Genomic DNA, 17368 nt, shown 5'->3' with positions numbered 1-17368 from the left:
AAATTAAAAACAGAATTCAATCCAAAAACAGAAAATCAAAAACACAGTGTGAAGACAAATCATTTATACAATGGGAAAGAATGGGAATCAAAACGCTCGAAGATCTGTATGAATTGGGAAAATTACTATAATTTCAACAATTACAACTGAAATATAATTTGAAAAATAATCAATATTTTAAATATCTTCAAATTCGCGATTATCTGAAATAATATACAAAAGACTATCATAATATGCCTACCGACTTACTGGATGAAGCAATGAAGACAAAGGCGGAATCAGCGAATCTAATATCGTACCTATATAACATCATCTTAAACATAGAAATACCCACAACTGATGGAATTAGACGAGACTGGGAACAAGAATTAGCTATAAAAATTTCAAAAGAAAGCTGGGATAATTACTTACTACAGGTGCATAAATGTTCGATCAACGTACGACATACTCTCATCCAATTCAAAACATTACATAGACTATATTATTCAAAACCTAAAATAAATAAACTCTTCCCTAATGTCTCACCCATCTGTGATAAATGTCTGTGTCAAGAAGCTACCATAGCGCATTCTTTTGTTTTCTGTACAAAAATCCAAAAATTCTGGTATTAAATATTTGATATCTTTACAAAATTAATCAAAATAAAACTGGTACCAAAACCAGAATGGATCATTTTTGGAATATCGGAAGGCAACCCTGAACTAAACGTGTTTCAGAAGAATTTACTCAATTACGGGCTAATAATGGGAAAAAAGCTCATACTTAAATTCTGGAAAAATGCGCCCACACCAACAATAAAAATGTGGATATCAAATATGTTTGAAACATTACATCTGGAAGAGATGAGACTCCTCTTAGCAGGCAAAGCAGACCAATTCCAAAAGACGTGGTCTACGTTTTTGGAACTATTACAAGCATGAGGCGCAATAGTAATTTAAAAAATAAATAAATAAATAGATAAATAAATAAATAAATAGATGGTACCAGGATCTGGCAACGGGGGGTAAAACAACAACAACAAAAACAGAGTTTAATGTTATAATAGAGCGATTGTTTCTCCTTTCTTTTTCCTTCTTTTCTAGGGTCTACTTTCTTTCTTTACTTCCTTCTCTAACTTCTTTTCTAAGGGGCTTTCTTTTCTCAACACTCTCTTGCACCTTCACGACTCTTGCGCACTTTCCTTACTTCCTTTACTTCTATCTTTTTCTTAAAGCTCAAAAAATGAAGCGGTACAAAAAAATGTATTAAGACATATGTGTTGTGTATTATTGTAACTTACCGTACTTCTAATTTAAAAAAAAAAGAAAAAAAAAAAAAAAGAAACCTTCTTCAGACTGAAAGGAGAGGGGGGTGGGGGGGGGGGGGCCGTGAGATCGGAAGACGGCCGGAACTAATCAGGGCTGGCAAAAGATGACCAAGGAAGGTGTGGAGCCCACAATGGCCGACGAAGAGGCAATAATGAAGGGATAAAGGGATGCGAACAGTGGAACTGGTTGGACGACTAGGTGAGAGAGGGGATGCGGGGGTTACTTGAAAACTGAGAAATCAATATTCATACCGCTGGGTTGTAAGCTGCCCAGGCAATTATGAGGTGCTGTTCCTACTATTTGTAGTTGGCAGTGGAGGAGGCCCAGAACAGGACAGTCAGTGTGGGAATGGGAAGGGGAGTTTAAATGTTTGGCAACCTGGAGATTGCGTAGGCCAAGACAGACTCATATCTTAGAGGTTTAGAAAACCTTGAGGGCCATAGATTGGGCAGATGGTCACAGTCTCTTTTTCCAGAGTAGAGGTGTCTAAAACTAGAGGGAATAACTTTAAGGTGCGAGGGAACATAGAAACATAGAAAATAGGTGCAGGAGGAAGCCATTCGAACCTTCGAGCCAGCACCGCCATTCATTGTGATCATGGCTGATCGTCCCCAATCAATAAATAGAAACATAAAAAATAGTTTGGGAACCTGAGGGGAGAGTTATTCACACACAAAGAAGCTGGTACATTGAACGAGCTGCCGGAGGAAGTTGTAGAGGCAGGTACAAGCCCCATTGAAAGCAGGTATTGTATTTCTTTACATTTTATTTTAGACCATAAGACCATAGTCATTGGAGCAGAATTAGAATATTGGGTCCATCAAGTCTACTCCGCCATTCAATCATGGCTGATCTATCTTTCCCTCTCAACCCCATTCTCCCTGTGAGATACAAAATCAATCACAAACTCTTCAGAGACAAGGTCAAGAAACAAGTTTTCCTTTATTACATTTCTGCGCAGAAAAGGGTGTCTATCATCCTCTAGAGACACACAAAAATGGAGATTGTATCTATCTTTTATACCATTCTTCACTATGGTCACTGCCTCATGTCTCCCCATCTAGCTTCGTCCAATCATAACATAAAGCCCACATTCCCACGAGAATGTCCAGGAACGTCTCGGAACATCTCCTGACGTCAAAGGCTTCTGCTGGAGTTTTTATCTTTGTTACTTTCTTTATCTAGAATTACCCTCTGTCCTGTATATTGTTACTTTATTCTACCAGCAGCCTGGCTTCTGCTGACAGCTCATTTCTTTCTAAGTTATATTTTTCACAGTTCTAGTATAAATCAACCATCCCTATTAACCCTTTTCTCACATCCCTGTAATCCATACTAATCAAGAATCTGTCAATTTCCGTCTTAAAAAACATCCATTGACTCGGCCTCCACCGCCTTCTGTGGCACTGAATTTCACAGATTCACCACCCTCTGGCTAAAGAAATTACTTCTCATCTCCATTCTAAAGGTATGTTCTTTTATTCTGGGACTGTGCCCTCTGACCCAGGACTTTCCCATTATTGAATCATCCTTTTCACATCCACTCTATCCAGGCCTTTCATTATTCTATAGGTTTCAACGAGATCCCCCCCAGACACAAAGAGTTAAACATTTTTAATTGTTAGAATAGAATGTTATTTATTGTCATTCAAACCTGGGTTGAACGAAATTCCATTTCTACAGTTTATTTACATTACAAACACAATCCAAGACCCACACTTAACATAGTTTACATAAACATCCATCACAGTGAGTCTCCAACATCTCCTCACTGTGATGGAAGGCAAAGTCTTTATCTCTTCCCTTTGTTCCTTCTCCCGTGGTCCAGCAGTCCAACTGCAGTGTCGAAGCGAACTGGGGCTCCGATGTTAAAGCCCCCGGTGGGCGATGGTAAGTCCTGAGGCCGTTTAAGCCACGCCGGGCGATGTTAGGCCCCGGCCCCATGTCCTTAAACCCGCGATTCCAGCGGGAGAAGTCGCCGTTGCGGAGCTCGGAAAAGCGGTCTCCCACTAGGGACCTGCGAGCTCCCGATGTTCCCGTCCACCGGGTCTGCGGCCGGTGCCTCCGAACTCCAAAAGTCGGGTATCGCCTGCGCGCCACCACAGCTCTTCCCGCTCCGACGTTGGCCAGCTCCGCGATGTCAGTTCCGCAGGCTCTGCAACTGGAGCCCTCAGGTTAGTCCCGGCCGGAGGCCGCCGCCGGCTCCACGATGTTAGGCCCAACGACATCCGAGACCCGACAGGGAATAGTCGGGTCCCCGCACAGGGAAGAGATTAACGGTTTTCCCCACAGCCCCCCCCCCCACCACCACCCACATATACACAGCTAAACAAAATAATAAAAACTGACTCAAAGACATACATTTAACAAGACAAAAATTAAAAAAAGACAGACGACTGTAGTCGAGCCGCTGCCGTTAGGCGCCGCCACTCCCACCATGTTAATATTTGTATGCACGTTCTCCCTGTGACCACATGGGTTTTCTCTGGGTGCTCCAGTTTCCTCTCACGTTCTAAAGACGTACAGGTATGCAGGTTAATTGGCTTTGGTAATAAATTGTTGCTAGCGAATGTAGGTTAGTGTACAGGGTGATCGCTGGTTGCTCGGTGGGCCGAAGGGCCTTTTTCTGCACTGTATTTCTAAAGTCTAAAGTTTATGCGATGTTGCCTCAGATCTATCATCAAAGATCCCCACCATCTGGGCCATGCCTTCTTCTCGAGTACAGGCCCAGGACCGTTAAATGCTCATCATACGTTAACCCAATCATCCCCAGGATCATTTTCATAAACATGGAAACGTTCCTCTTATAATCAGTCTGAAGAAGTGTCTCGACTATGGAACGTCACCTATCCATGACCTCCAGAGATGCTGCCTGACCTGCTGAATTATTCCAGCGCAGTTGAAGATACTTTTAGATAGGAGTGGAGATAGATATGCAGGAATGGAGGGATATGGATCATGTGCAGGCAAAAGTGATTAGTTTATCTTGGCATCATGTTCAGCACAGATATTGTGGGCTCAAGGGCCTGTTCCTGTGCTGTACTGTTCTATATTCTAGATTCTAGTTAGAGAAACCTTGCAGTTTCCTGCTATTTTCAATGGTAGCCTAGCTGCTGTTCAAACCTGGTTGTGTTCTGAATTGTCTTCCGTTTTAAGCAATTCCCTTTCCTGTACCTTCAGCTGGTTGAACTGCTGCCTCTCAGTCCCAGAGACCCGGATTAGATCCTGACCTCAGGTGCCGTCTGTGTGTGAAGTTTGCACGTTCTCCCTGTGACTGCGTGGATTTCCTCCATGTGTTCCGGTTTTCTCCCACATCCCAAAGACGTGCGGGTTTGTAGGTTCATCTGCCCGGTGTAAATTTCCCCAAGTGTGTAGGGAGCGCATGAGAAAGTGGGATAGCGTAGAACTTGTGTGAATCGATGATTGATGGTCGGCACGGACTCGGTCAAAGGACCTGTTAAACATGCTCTGTCTCTAAACTGAACTAAAACAGAAAATTCTGCTGACACTCAGCAGGCCAGGAAGATTCTGTGGCAAGAGATTCAACTCGATGACCTTTCTATTTTCGCAGACAGACTGATCTCTCTGTGAAGGTTTCACTCTGCTGCCAGGGCTGTGTCTGGCTGTTCTAGGTTTCGATGTACATGCTGACACCCCATGTTCCTTCCTTCAGCATCTCTTCATCTCCCAAATTGCTACTGACACTGAGTCTCTATGCTTGGTCTCAGATGTACAGGAGGCCACATCGTGAATACCAGATGCAGTAGATGAGTTTAATCGCGATGCACATGAACCTCTGTCTCACCTGGAAGCAGGCACGGAAATCGCGATCAAAATATGGAGGGGACTGGGGGACAGGGGGACACCATTTTTTGGCGGCCGTGCGCGCATGCTGTAAACCTGGGCCATATTTCCCGTTAGTCCAGGCAGGGCTGTAGGTTAACCTGGTGGGACAGGCAGAGTTGAGCTGGGTTTAGCGCTGCTTCTCTGCGCTGGCTGTGGGCCGGGGGTACAGCTCCCGTCTGACTCCCGACGTCTCTGGCCACCCCGGGCGTGGGGTGTGGGGGGGCACTCGGGTGGGGACGGGACAGCGCCGGAGAGCCAGGGTCGATCCTGGCTGCGGATGAGGCGCAGGTCTGTGCCGAGAGTGCTTTGGCACGTTTCCCTCCTCCAATCACCGCACTCTATCCTCAGTCCCACCCCGCCCCCTACTTCCGCCTCTGACTGACACCTCCCTCCTCCAATGATCGTGCTAAATCATCATGTCCCGCCCCCATTTCCTGCTGACCGACGACTCTCTCGTCCAATCGGCGCCCTCGATCATCAGTCCACCCCCACTGTCTCGCGGAAAGCGGAGATTTCACTGGGTTTTAAAATCCGGATTACAAAAAAAAGGGAGGGATTGTCCCCCACCTCTCAAAACAGAGGGGGGGCATATGCCCCCTGGCCCCCCCGGGCTTTCTGCCCCTGCCTGGAAAGACTGTTGCGGTCTCTGGATGGAGGTGAGGAGGAGATACATCCCCTTCTTCAGACCTTAGACTTCAGAAATACAGCACAGAAACTGGCCCTTCGGCCCATCGAGTCTGCATGACCAATGATCATCCCATTCACAACTACTATCCTACACACTAGGGGCAATTTACAATTAGCAGAAGCTAATTAACCTACAAACCTGCATGCTTTGGAGTGTGGAAGGATATGGGAGCACCCAGAGAAAACCCACGCGATCACAGGGGGAACGTACAAACTCCGAACAGACAGCACCTGTAGTCAGGATCAAACCCGTGTCTCTGACGCTGTAGGTAGCAAATCTACCACTGTGCGGTTCCGATCTATCATGGGGTAGAACGGTTCCTGAATCTAGGGGTGCATGCTTTCAAGCTTTTATATCTTCTGCATGAAAGGAGAGGGGAGCAGAAAGGAGGATTGGAGTGTGAGCAGTCCTTGACTAGAGTCATAGAGAGTCATAGAGTCATACAGCTTGGAAACAGGCCCTTTAGCCCAACTTGCCATTACCGGCCAACACGTCCCATCTACACTAGTCCCACCTGCCCGCGTTAGGCCCATATCTCTCTAAACCTATCCTATCTATATCAATTATCTATTATCTTTAATCAATCATGTTTTATTATTAATGTTTGATGTGTCATTCCTAACTGTCACTGTATATCATGTTGTTACTTGCGGGTGGAGCACCAAGGCAAATTTCTTGTATGTGAATACTTGGTCAATAAACTTATTGATTGATTCATTCATTCATTCTATGTACCTGTGTAAATGTTTCTTAAATGTTGCTATAGTACCTGCTTCAACTACCTCCTCCAGCAGCTCCTTCCATTCACCCAACTCCTTTTGTGCAAAAAGTTACCCCTCAGATTCCTATTCAATCTTTCCCCCCTCACCTTAAACCTGTGTCCTCTGGTTCTCGATTCTCCAAAGCTGGGCACGAGACTCTGGGTATTTACCCGGTCTATTTCTCTGGCGATTATGAATCTGGGTGGTACGTGCTTTTAAGCTTTTGTTTCTTCTTCCTGAAAGGAGAGGGGAGAGGAGAGGATGATTGTTGTCTGAGTGGTCCTTCCCCAACTCTGGGCCAGAGGCTCTGCGCATTCTCCCAATCTATTCCTCTCGCGATTTTGAATATGTGCTTTCAAGCTTTTGTATCTTCTGCCTCTGGTCCTTGACCTTGTTGGCTGTTTTCCTGAGGCAGCGTGAAAACTGGGCTGCATCCACAACTCTGCAATTTCTTGTGGTCTTGGAGACAGCAATTGCCGAACCAAAGTTTTGCTGCATCCCATTAGTATGCTCTTTATGATGCATCTGCAGAAATTTGGAAGATTAATTGAAGATATGTTTTCTCCTTTGTTTGTTTATCTATTCTCCAGATAGAACATAGAACAGTACAGCACAGGAACAGGCATTTCAGTCCAAGATATCTGTGCCAAACGTGATGCCAAATTAAACTCATGGTTCTGGCCGAACATGATCCATATCCTTCCATTCTATGTATATTAATGTGCCTATTTAAAAGCCACCTAAACACAATTCTCGTTTCTGCCTCCACCACCATACCTGACAATGTGTTCTAGGCACCCACCACTCTCTGTGTAAAAGAACTTACCCTGCACATCTCCTTTCAAATTCCATTTTCTGACCTTAAACGTATGCCCTCTTTAGCATTTCTGCCCTGGCCGGAAACGTCACAGATCCATGATCTCCAGAGATGCTGCCTGACTAGTTGAGTTACTCCAGCACTTTGTGTCTTTATTTGTAAACCAGCATCTGCAATTCCTTATAATCACATTTTACTGCTCTACTGAGTAATCTCCTCAAGGTATGCCAACGTTGAAAATGTTCTCCTGATCAGTCTGAAGATGGGTCCCGACCGGGAATGTCACCCATCATGTTCTCCAAAGATGCTGCCTGACCCGCTGACTTAATCCAGGACTTTGTGTCTTTTTTTGTAAATCAGCATCTGCAGTTCTTCGTATCCTATCATTGTAGCTGATGTCCTCTTGTTAATCCTGGTTAAATTGGGGCAACTAGGACTTTAAAATGGGGTTAAGTTTCAGGGTTGCTGGGAGATTTGGTCAAATTGGAATTGCTCTCTGCAGAGCTGGGACAAGCTGCGGAGTGGTGCCAGAGTGTCTGGAGCTTAGATATAATTTACAAGCAAAGAATGGGAAGTTCTGCAAACCCTGTCAATTTGGTGCAAAATGCATAGAATGGATTGGATGGCCGCAAACCAGACATACACCTTGTAAATAGTTGTAAGTAATGTTGCACAGTTTGACTTTGCCAAGTGTTAATTGGATAAGGTGTTGAGCCTTTTCTGGGTTTTCTGTAAATCACGGTAAATGTTTCTAAATTGGCTTCCTCTCGAAGTCTGTGTTGAATACAATGTATTTAACTGTTGTATCACTGGGTTAGGGGAATGTCTGTTAGATATGAGGTTAATCGATATCTATAATTGGGTTATTGAGAGACCACCCCCATGTGGTTCGGCCCCTCGAGGTCCCGGGACATATAAAAGTCCGCTACCACGAGGTTTCTGGGAGAACGCTTGGGACTGCGGGAACGTCTGGAGTGTCTCTGTCTGAGCGAGGCCTAAAGGGCTTGAACAGGCAGACACGAGGATCGAACCCACGGTGGGATAGGTACAGTAGTTGATCTGTAACGTGCTTTTGATAACGTTAAATTTAGTTGTTTCAAGTGCTCGATTCAGTGTTTTTACTGACACTAGACTGGGGGGAAGCTTAGAAACGAGCAATTATCTTTGGGGGCTTGTCCGAAATCTCAAAAGACCCCCAAACACAAGTTTGCAATCAAGGGTGTTCAGCTGTTTAGATCGCAAGTGCAGAAATCGGGCCCATGGTGCGGTTTTCGCATTGATTTTCGGTACTTCGTGAGGGAGCAGATTGATCATTCGCGGGCTTGGGAAAGGGTCTAATCGAGATCATTAGAACAGAGTCTAGCAAGCACAGAGGAGTGGTTAACACGCCTTTGGGTTGGAGGCCCATAAAACCAGGCTGGGGTTAGAGGCCCAGGTGGGGTTGGATTAGAGGCCCTCTCCTGGGTTAGAGGCCCAAAACTGGTCGTAGTTGGGCATACTGCAGACTGCATTTAACGAGGGCCAAACGCGCTTCATCGGGCGAGGAGTGGCCCAGGGTTAGACGTGGTATCCGAATTGGTGGGGTATTAAAAGACAGGTCTCGCCTTCAATCGGATCGTTGCCAGGAGCGCAAATTGAAAAGGTGCGCTTCGAAAAACTGCATCGATAATTCACAGCGCGAAGCGGCTAAGCGCTGGATCCTCGGTACTTAGCAGAGAGGTATGTCTGTGCGTAGGTATCTGAGTCTCTCCCTGAAGTGATGGACGAGGAGCCTCGAGAAGGTACCGGGCTTGGATGAACAGAGTATAGGCCGGAATACTCCAGTTCGTTCAAGAATATAACTGGGCAATTTTAGCTGATTCGAGAGCCTGCGTAGTAAGAGAGAATAGCACTAAAATTTAGGCGATCGAGTTCAAGTCTGAGTCTATATTTGTAGCCAAATTTTCAAATACTGGATTTCATATTGAAGTTCTGCCAGTAAGGTGGAATTCGAATTCCTGTATATAGAACTTTGAAGTTGGTGCATGTCCATGATCGATTCCGAATAGCAGCTGATCAACAGTGAATAGTAATCCTCTGGTCGATTGTTGACTAGTACCTGATAGCGAAGAGTACCTGAGAGACGGGAGCCTCCTTACTTGACGAAAAGTAATCCGAATAGCGAAGGGTAACCCTAATTCTGTCAAACTCAGAGAGGAGGGATGGAGGTCCCCCTATAGAAGTCCAATCTTAGCAGAGGGATAGTAACATTCGGGAGGAAAAGTAAGCATTTAAGAATAGTACCCCTCTGCTAAGGGAACTTCTTCCCTTCCCCTTCCCCCACACACCCCCTCCACCTACACCCCTCTCCCCTATACCCCGCTCCCCTACACCCCACTCCCCTACACCCCCCTCCCCCACACCTCCCCCTCCCCCACACACACCCTCCCCCACACACACACCCCTCCGCACACACCTGCTCCCCACACACAGACCCATCACCCACCCACCGCCTAGACCCACCCCCCCCCTCCCCCACACACTCCCCACACACTCCCCACACACTCACCCACACACACCCCTCCCCCACACCTCCCCCTTCCCCACCACCCCCTCCCCCACCACACCCCCTCCGCACTCACCCGCTCCCCACACACACCCCTCCCCCACAGCCCCCCCCTACCCCACACATCCCCCTCCCCCAAACACTCCCCCTCCCCCACAACCCCCCCCCCCCCACCATCCCCCGATAGGCCCCACCTGATGCCATCCCTACTGACTGCAGGACGCTTCTCGCCTGAAGCCATCCCCGTCCCCCGGCTACAGAATGCTCCCGCCGTTGTGTTGGGAGAACAGGTGAGTGTTGGAATATTGCATTGGGGAATGGGTTGCGTTGGGGGACCAGGCCTCCCGTGTGACTGAGACCCAACGGGTCCCACTTAGTCTAGTATTATCTATTTTGCCGAGTCAACAGAGGTCATGGCCTTGGAGGGCCGAGATAGCCACCTGCTAAATCAGTCTCGGGAGTCACTTATGGCACCGATCTGCCGGCTCCGGCCGGGCTGGAGTTCCAGAGCCCCGGCCGCAGGGAGAAGAAGGGTTTCGGCCCGAAACGTCGCCTATTTCCTTCGCTCCATAGATGCTGCTGCACCCGCTGAGTTCCTCCAGCAATTCTGTGTACCTGGGAGAAAATTCAACACGCCGATCGGCCGCAGAATGATCGATGAGGTTGAGATCGCCGCCTCACCGAGCCTGGGCGCCACAGTCTTGGGGGGGACTTCCCCGAGAGATTTCAAGTTCGCTCTCGTAATATTGTCTGGATTATAGGAGGTTCCAGACCACCCGGTGCCGTAAAATAGTAAGATTAAACGAGAACTTACCAGTTTGAAGTTTGATCTGTATTTTATGAGGAGTTACGATGAGGGATTACGTGAAGAGCCCGCTCAGCACGCATGCGCGGCATACTTCAAAGCAGCAGTGTGGAATCACAGATAGACACAGTTATTGAAGTAAACATAGTAAAGAAAGGAGACATCAGTTTATCAGTTTGACCCATATTATTGATGGTGGGAGCGGAGGGCACGTAATCCCTCATCGTAACTCCTCATAAAATACAGATCAAACTTCAAACTGGTAAGTTCTCGTTTAATCTTACTATTTTACTTCGGAGTCACGTGAGTGACTACGTGAAGATTTTAAAGCTCTGTGATTTCAAACCATGTAACAGTTATTACTTCACTCACTGCCGAAGTCCTTGAGGGAGGAAGTGTGTTATCGTAATCAACCAATGAATCTGTTTGTAGAAAACAAAATGGTATTTATTAACAATAACAACAAAAATAAATTGCTCCCCCGGGCTTAATTAAATATTTGCAGTCTGTAAAATCTTTTCTGCAAATAAAACAGGTTTTGCCAACGGCTTGTTATAAAAAGTTCTGAACGTGGTTTCCCTCGACCATCCTGCTGTAGCCAGGATGTGGTCCATCGGCACGTTCATTCTTTCAGCCATTGATGTGGATGCTTCCCTGGTGGAGTGAGATTTGTACAAGTTAGTGTCAATCCCGGCAGCTTTTAGTACCTGCTTGAGCCATCTCGAAATGGTTTGGCTCGTCACCCGACCATGAGGTTTTTTATGACTGACCCACAAGGCTTTTTCACTCCCTCGAATATTATTAGTTGTGTCTATATAGGACAGTAGGTGGGTCATGACACATAACCGTGGTTCTGGCGGGTAAGCCCGGAATTCCACGACTGGATTGGGTGTTCCTGGCCTGCTCTGTTTGATCAGTCCCTGGATCATAAAAGAGATCTGGTCTGGAGCTGTAATCATGCTGTCCAGTCGCAATCGATGTAGTGACTGGACCCTCTGTGCGGATACAAGTGCCATTAACATGAGCGTTTTGAGTGTTGATTGTTCCAGGCTGAGGGATCTGGCTGATGGCCATCCCCTGAGGTATGTCAGGACCACACTGACATCCCATATATGGGTGTACCTTGGTCTAGGGGGGTTGGTATTGTAAATGCCCTTCATTAATTTGACCACCAGCGGGTGAGATCCCATGGCCTGTTGTCCTGGTGCTAGTTTTAAATAGGCAGACAGGGCACTTCTTGCTGTGTTGATGGCACTGTAGCTGAGTCCTTCTTTGTAGTGAAGTTTGGCCAGGAATTCCAGTACGTTGGTGATTGATGCAGTTGTGTAGGTGGTCCCTGTATCCAGGCAGTACTTTTCCCATTTTTTAATACTGGTCAAGTACTGTTTTTTAGTGGATGTTCGGAGGGATGCTGACATGGTGTCGACGGTTTGTTCTGATAATCCCAGTCCCAGAAGTGGTCTGTTCAGAATCTGCAACCCAGGAGTTTGATTTTTTCATGGCACGGGTGGCTTATGCCTGACACTGGGTGTGTTAATAACTCTGGGTCACTGGGGAATACCATCGGAGTTTCAACAACCATGTCATGGAGTATTGGGAACCACGGCTGCGTAGGCCAGTCGGGTACTATCAAAATACCTGAAGCAGAGTCCATTTGTATTTTGCGTAGTACCCGACTGATGAGGCAGAAGGGAGGAAATGCATAGAAGAAGAAATTTCCCCAATCCAGCGCGAACGCATCTACCGCTGCTGTCTCAGGGTCTGGTTCCGAAGCGACATACATAGGTACCTGGTGATTTAGCCTTGATGCAAATAAATCGATATCTGGCATGCCATATTGCTTGATAACTTTTGCAAATATTTTGGGGTTTAACATCCATTCGATGTTGTCATTAAATTTACGTGACCTGGTGTCTGCCACTGTATTTAGCTTACCTGGCAGGTAAGTTGCTGATAGCCAAATATGTCTTTCGACACACCATTGCCAAATTGTGTTGACCAACTTGTCGCATGATAACGATTTTATGCCGCCCATATGGTTAATGTAGGCCACCACCGTAGTATTATCTATTTGTAACCGTACATGCAAGTGATGCATATTTGTGCATATGCTTTTAAACCATAAAAGGTACCAAACATCTTTAGATAATTAATGCCCAGTGTAAGTAGTAATGATGACTCTGGGTTAGTCCATCTACCACCTGTGCTGGATATGGAGTTAGTTGCTCCCCAGCCTTGAGCACTGGCATCTGTTTGGATAACTAACGTAGGGTTAGTGATGATAATAGGGCTGAAACTATGCCAAACGTTTTCTGCCCACCACTGTAGTTCTGATATTGCTTCAGTGGGTAACTTCATGACACGATCATAATGACCTGCATGTCGTTTTAGTGCCTGTACCTTTGCTCTTTGTAAGTTTTGATAGTGCAAAGGTCCGAATTGTGTAGCCGGATATGCTGCTACCATTTTCCCAATTACTCTTGCTACTTGTCGAATAGTTGGTCGTTCGTTGACCATTAATTTGTTGCATGATTGTGCCAATTCAACTGTTTTGTCTCTTGGCAATGTTACAGTCATGTGGACTGAATTAACTGTGAAGCCCAAGTAGTCCATGGTTGTGGATGGCTTCAACTTAGATTTATCTGGATGTAAGACAAATCCCAGGGTTTCGAACAACTGTTTGGTAGCTGATACAGCTGACATAGTCAATTCCATGGTCTTGCCTACTATTAAAATATCATCAAGATATGCCATGACAATATGTTTTTGTCTTCTTAATATTGCCAGAGCTGGTTTTAGTATCTTGGTGAATAATCTTGGGGCTGATGTTAATTGATTGGGTAACGCTTTAAACTGCCATGGCTGCCCCATCCAGGTAAATTTCAGGTATCTGCGATGATCCTTGTGAATGGGTACTGAATAGTAAGCATCTTTAAGATCAATGCTTGCCATGAAGTACCCTTTGAAAATTAGTTGTTTGGCAGTAACAAACGTTTCCATTTTGAAATGTATATACTTAACAAACATATTTAGTGAAGTTAAGTCAATGATGATGCGACATCCACCATCTTTTTTGGTTTTAGTGAATATATTTGATACGAATTCCAAGGGTTCATGTTTTGTTTTTTCAATTATACCCTTTGTAATTAGTCTCACCAGTTCAGCTTGTCCCTCTCGTTTTTCTTTAACTGAGAGGGAAAATACCCTCTGGGGTGAATGTTGAACTGGTGGCAATTTTTCTAGTATGAATTGTATTTTGTATCCACTAATGCCATGGAGTATATACTGATCACTCGTGATAGACTGTGTTTATTCTAACATTCCTAAAGGTTACAGAGCCTTACCCCTCCCCCCCCCCCCCCCCCCCCGCCAGGACAGTCAGACCACCAGTCATTGTTGTTAATCCCAGCCTACATCCCCATCAGTAGAAAGCAGAAACCCACTACCAGGATCATTAAAACTTGGCCAGAGGATGCAACCTTACAACTACAGGACTGCTTTCAGAGCACAGACTGGAGTCTATTTTATAACCAGGACCTAGAAGAGTAGGCTGCAGCAGTACTCTTCTACATCAGATGTTGTGTGGAATGTGTCACCATCAACAAGTGCATCCGTGTCTTTCCGAACAGGAAACCATGGATAACTACAGAGGTCCAGCGTCTTCTGAAGGAGCGGGACTTGGCCCACAAATCTGGCAACAAAGAACTGTACAGCGCTGCCAGACACAACCTTAAGCAGGGCATTAAATCAGCTAAAATGCCCTACAAGGAGAAGATCGAGGACCATTTCACCTCCAGGGATACAGCACGCATGTGGCAGGGAATACATCACCTAACAAACCTCAGGGGCAGCAGGGACCCACCGACAACTGCAAATACATCGCTGGCAGAGGAGCTCAACCACTTTTTTGCCCGTTTCGAGAGAGGTCCGAATGAAAGAACCTCTCTCCAACTGGACCCTGCTGACCAGCCACTTACCCTCCAGTTAGAGGAGGTAAAGCGGGCCCTGAGAACTGTTAATGCTAGTAAGGCTGCTGGCCCGGATGAGATCCCAGGCACGGTGCTCCAGGACTGTGCTCACCAGCTCGCTGGGGTATTCACAGACATTTGTAACCTTTCCCTAGCACACTCCTCCGTGCCAGCGTGCCTGAAAACCACCACTATCATCCCGGTGCCCAAGCAGACAATCATCAACTCCCTCAATGACTACAGGCTCGTTGCTCTTACATCTGTAGTCTCCAAGTGCTTTGAAAGGCTGGTCCTAGGTCACCTTAAATTATCTCTCCCCCCCTCACTCGACCCACACCAGTATGCATATAGGGCTAATAGATCTACAGAGGATGCCATAAACACTGTCCTCCATGCTGCACTACAACACCTAGAGGAGAAGGGGTCATATGTCAGGATGCTTTTTGTTGATTACAGCTCAGCTTGTAATACAATCATACCCAGCAAGCTGATCACAAAAACGCTAGACCTTGGCCTCAGCAGTCAACTGTGTCGGTGGATATTGGACTTTCTCAGTGAACGCCCACAGACGGTGAGACTTGGACCCTACACCTCGACATCCCTGACCCTCAGCACAGGAGCACCGCAGGGCTGTGTGCTCAGCCCGCTCCTCTACGCTCTATACACACATGACTGCTTGCCCCATCACCCCGCAAATAGGATCATAAAATTTGCGGACGATACAACCGTGGTGGGGCTCATCTCAAATGGGAACGAGGTCGCCTATAGAGAGGAGGTGCACAGACTTTCTGAGTGGTGTGCTCACAACAATCTCTCTCTGAACACTAAAAAGACAAAGGAGATCATCACTGATTTCAGGCGACATAGAGCGGAGCTCAGGCCACTGGAGATAGGGGGCGAGGAGGTGGAGAGGGTGCCTAGTTTTAAATTTCTGGGGATCAACATCAGTGAGGATCTTAAATGGTCTGTGAACTCTGCTGTAGTTGTAAAAAAGGCGCAACAGAGACTTTACTTCCTCAGAATACTGAGGAAGGCCCATCTGTCTGCTAAACTGCTGGAGTCTTTCTACCGCTGTTCGGTAGAAAGCATACTGACTTACTGCATAACTGCCTGGTTTGGGAACTGTTCAGCAGCTGACAGAGCAGCTCTCCAGAGGGTGATAAAAACTGCCCAGGGTATCATTGGATCCCCCCTGCACCCTCTGGAGGACATTTACCACTCCAGATGCCGCAGCAGGACCTGTAATATCGTGAAAGACATTACACATCCTTGTCACCACCTTTTCACACTGCTGCCCTCAGGAAAAAGGTACAGGTCGCTAAAGTCACGCACTGCCAGACTCAAGAACAGCTTTTACCCATCAGCAATCTTGGAACTGAACTCTGTCTCGGGAGCGGGTTATGGGGAAGGAGGGGGGGTGGGAGACAGTGTTAATTTATGTAAATGTGAATCCATGGGTGGGTTTGGGGAGGGAGGGAGTGTAAAAAGTATGAGTATGTGAATGTTTGAAGTTCTTTTAAATGGAGAGACACAGTAATCTCGTTGTATGTGACACATGCAATGACAATAAAGCATTCTGATCTGATAGACTCCCATGCTTCTTTAAACAGGTGTAATCTCCCCCCTGTTAGTATTAAGCCCCTACTTTCTATATGCTGGTAGGAACCAGACCCACCTACCTCCATGGTTATGGGTATTTCTTCTGTTTCCTCCCGGTCCAACGAGTCTTGCGTGTTGTCTGACGTGGTGGTGATGTTGGGGGGTGGCGCATTTTCCATGGGGTCCGCTCTGGGCCCTGGTCTAAAAAAGACTTTCGGTGATAGAATGCGGACCCCGAGCTTTCACCAGTCCCATATGGTAGACGTCGACTGGTGGACGCGATGGGGTGCTGCCGCTTGGGAATTATTGTTTTTGGTTTGCTCGTCCCGGGGCCTGCCCTCATGAGACCGAAAGTTTTTGAGGCCTCTTCCATATACTTCATTTGCTTTGTGAGGTCTTTGCCAAAGAGCAGTGTTTCTGGCTCAGTGGCTGGGGTTTTGCACAACCCCGCAAATTTAGGATTTATGGCAGGTCTTATGATTTCTTTACGAAGGTTGTTGATCTCGAACTGCGTGTTGCACAACAGAGCGAGAGTATCTTGTTGATTAGTGGTCATCTCCGTATTGTCCACGGAACGAGCAAACGATGTGATGGCTGACATCAGGAGCCTGAGGATCCACTGCAATTTTAGCTCCTGGTTCCGAATATTTACCCCAACGTGCCCCCAGATTTGGCTGTTTACAGCCGGCACTTTGAGGGACTCATAGTTCTCTGGAGCTGTATACGTTTCTAAGGCCTCATTGACCACCTGCTCCTGTAGGGGCCTGTTGGAGAGGTGGTTAATGCTGGCCGCTAGTTTGACCTCTAACGGCCTTCCTGCACGTGGGGCTGGCACGTAGCGGTCCACCACACCCAGCAGCTCTTCCTGTTCCTGCACCCCTTGCATACTCCCGACATCTTCAGCCATTATCCCCTCTTCTTGACCAGCCCAGTCCTGATCACCAAAGCTACCCTCGGGTAAGGAGGAAGCAATGGGCAGTGCACAAGACACTGTGGAGGGAGTGCCTGAACTCCCCTTGCGAGAGCGCCCCT

This window comes from Amblyraja radiata, chromosome 19 (assembly GCF_010909765.2).
Source record: "Amblyraja radiata isolate CabotCenter1 chromosome 19, sAmbRad1.1.pri, whole genome shotgun sequence".
NCBI classification, from domain to species: domain Eukaryota; kingdom Metazoa; phylum Chordata; class Chondrichthyes; order Rajiformes; family Rajidae; genus Amblyraja; species Amblyraja radiata.
The sequence above is the reverse complement of the archived record's forward strand: the minus strand, read 5'-3'. Positions refer to the sequence as shown.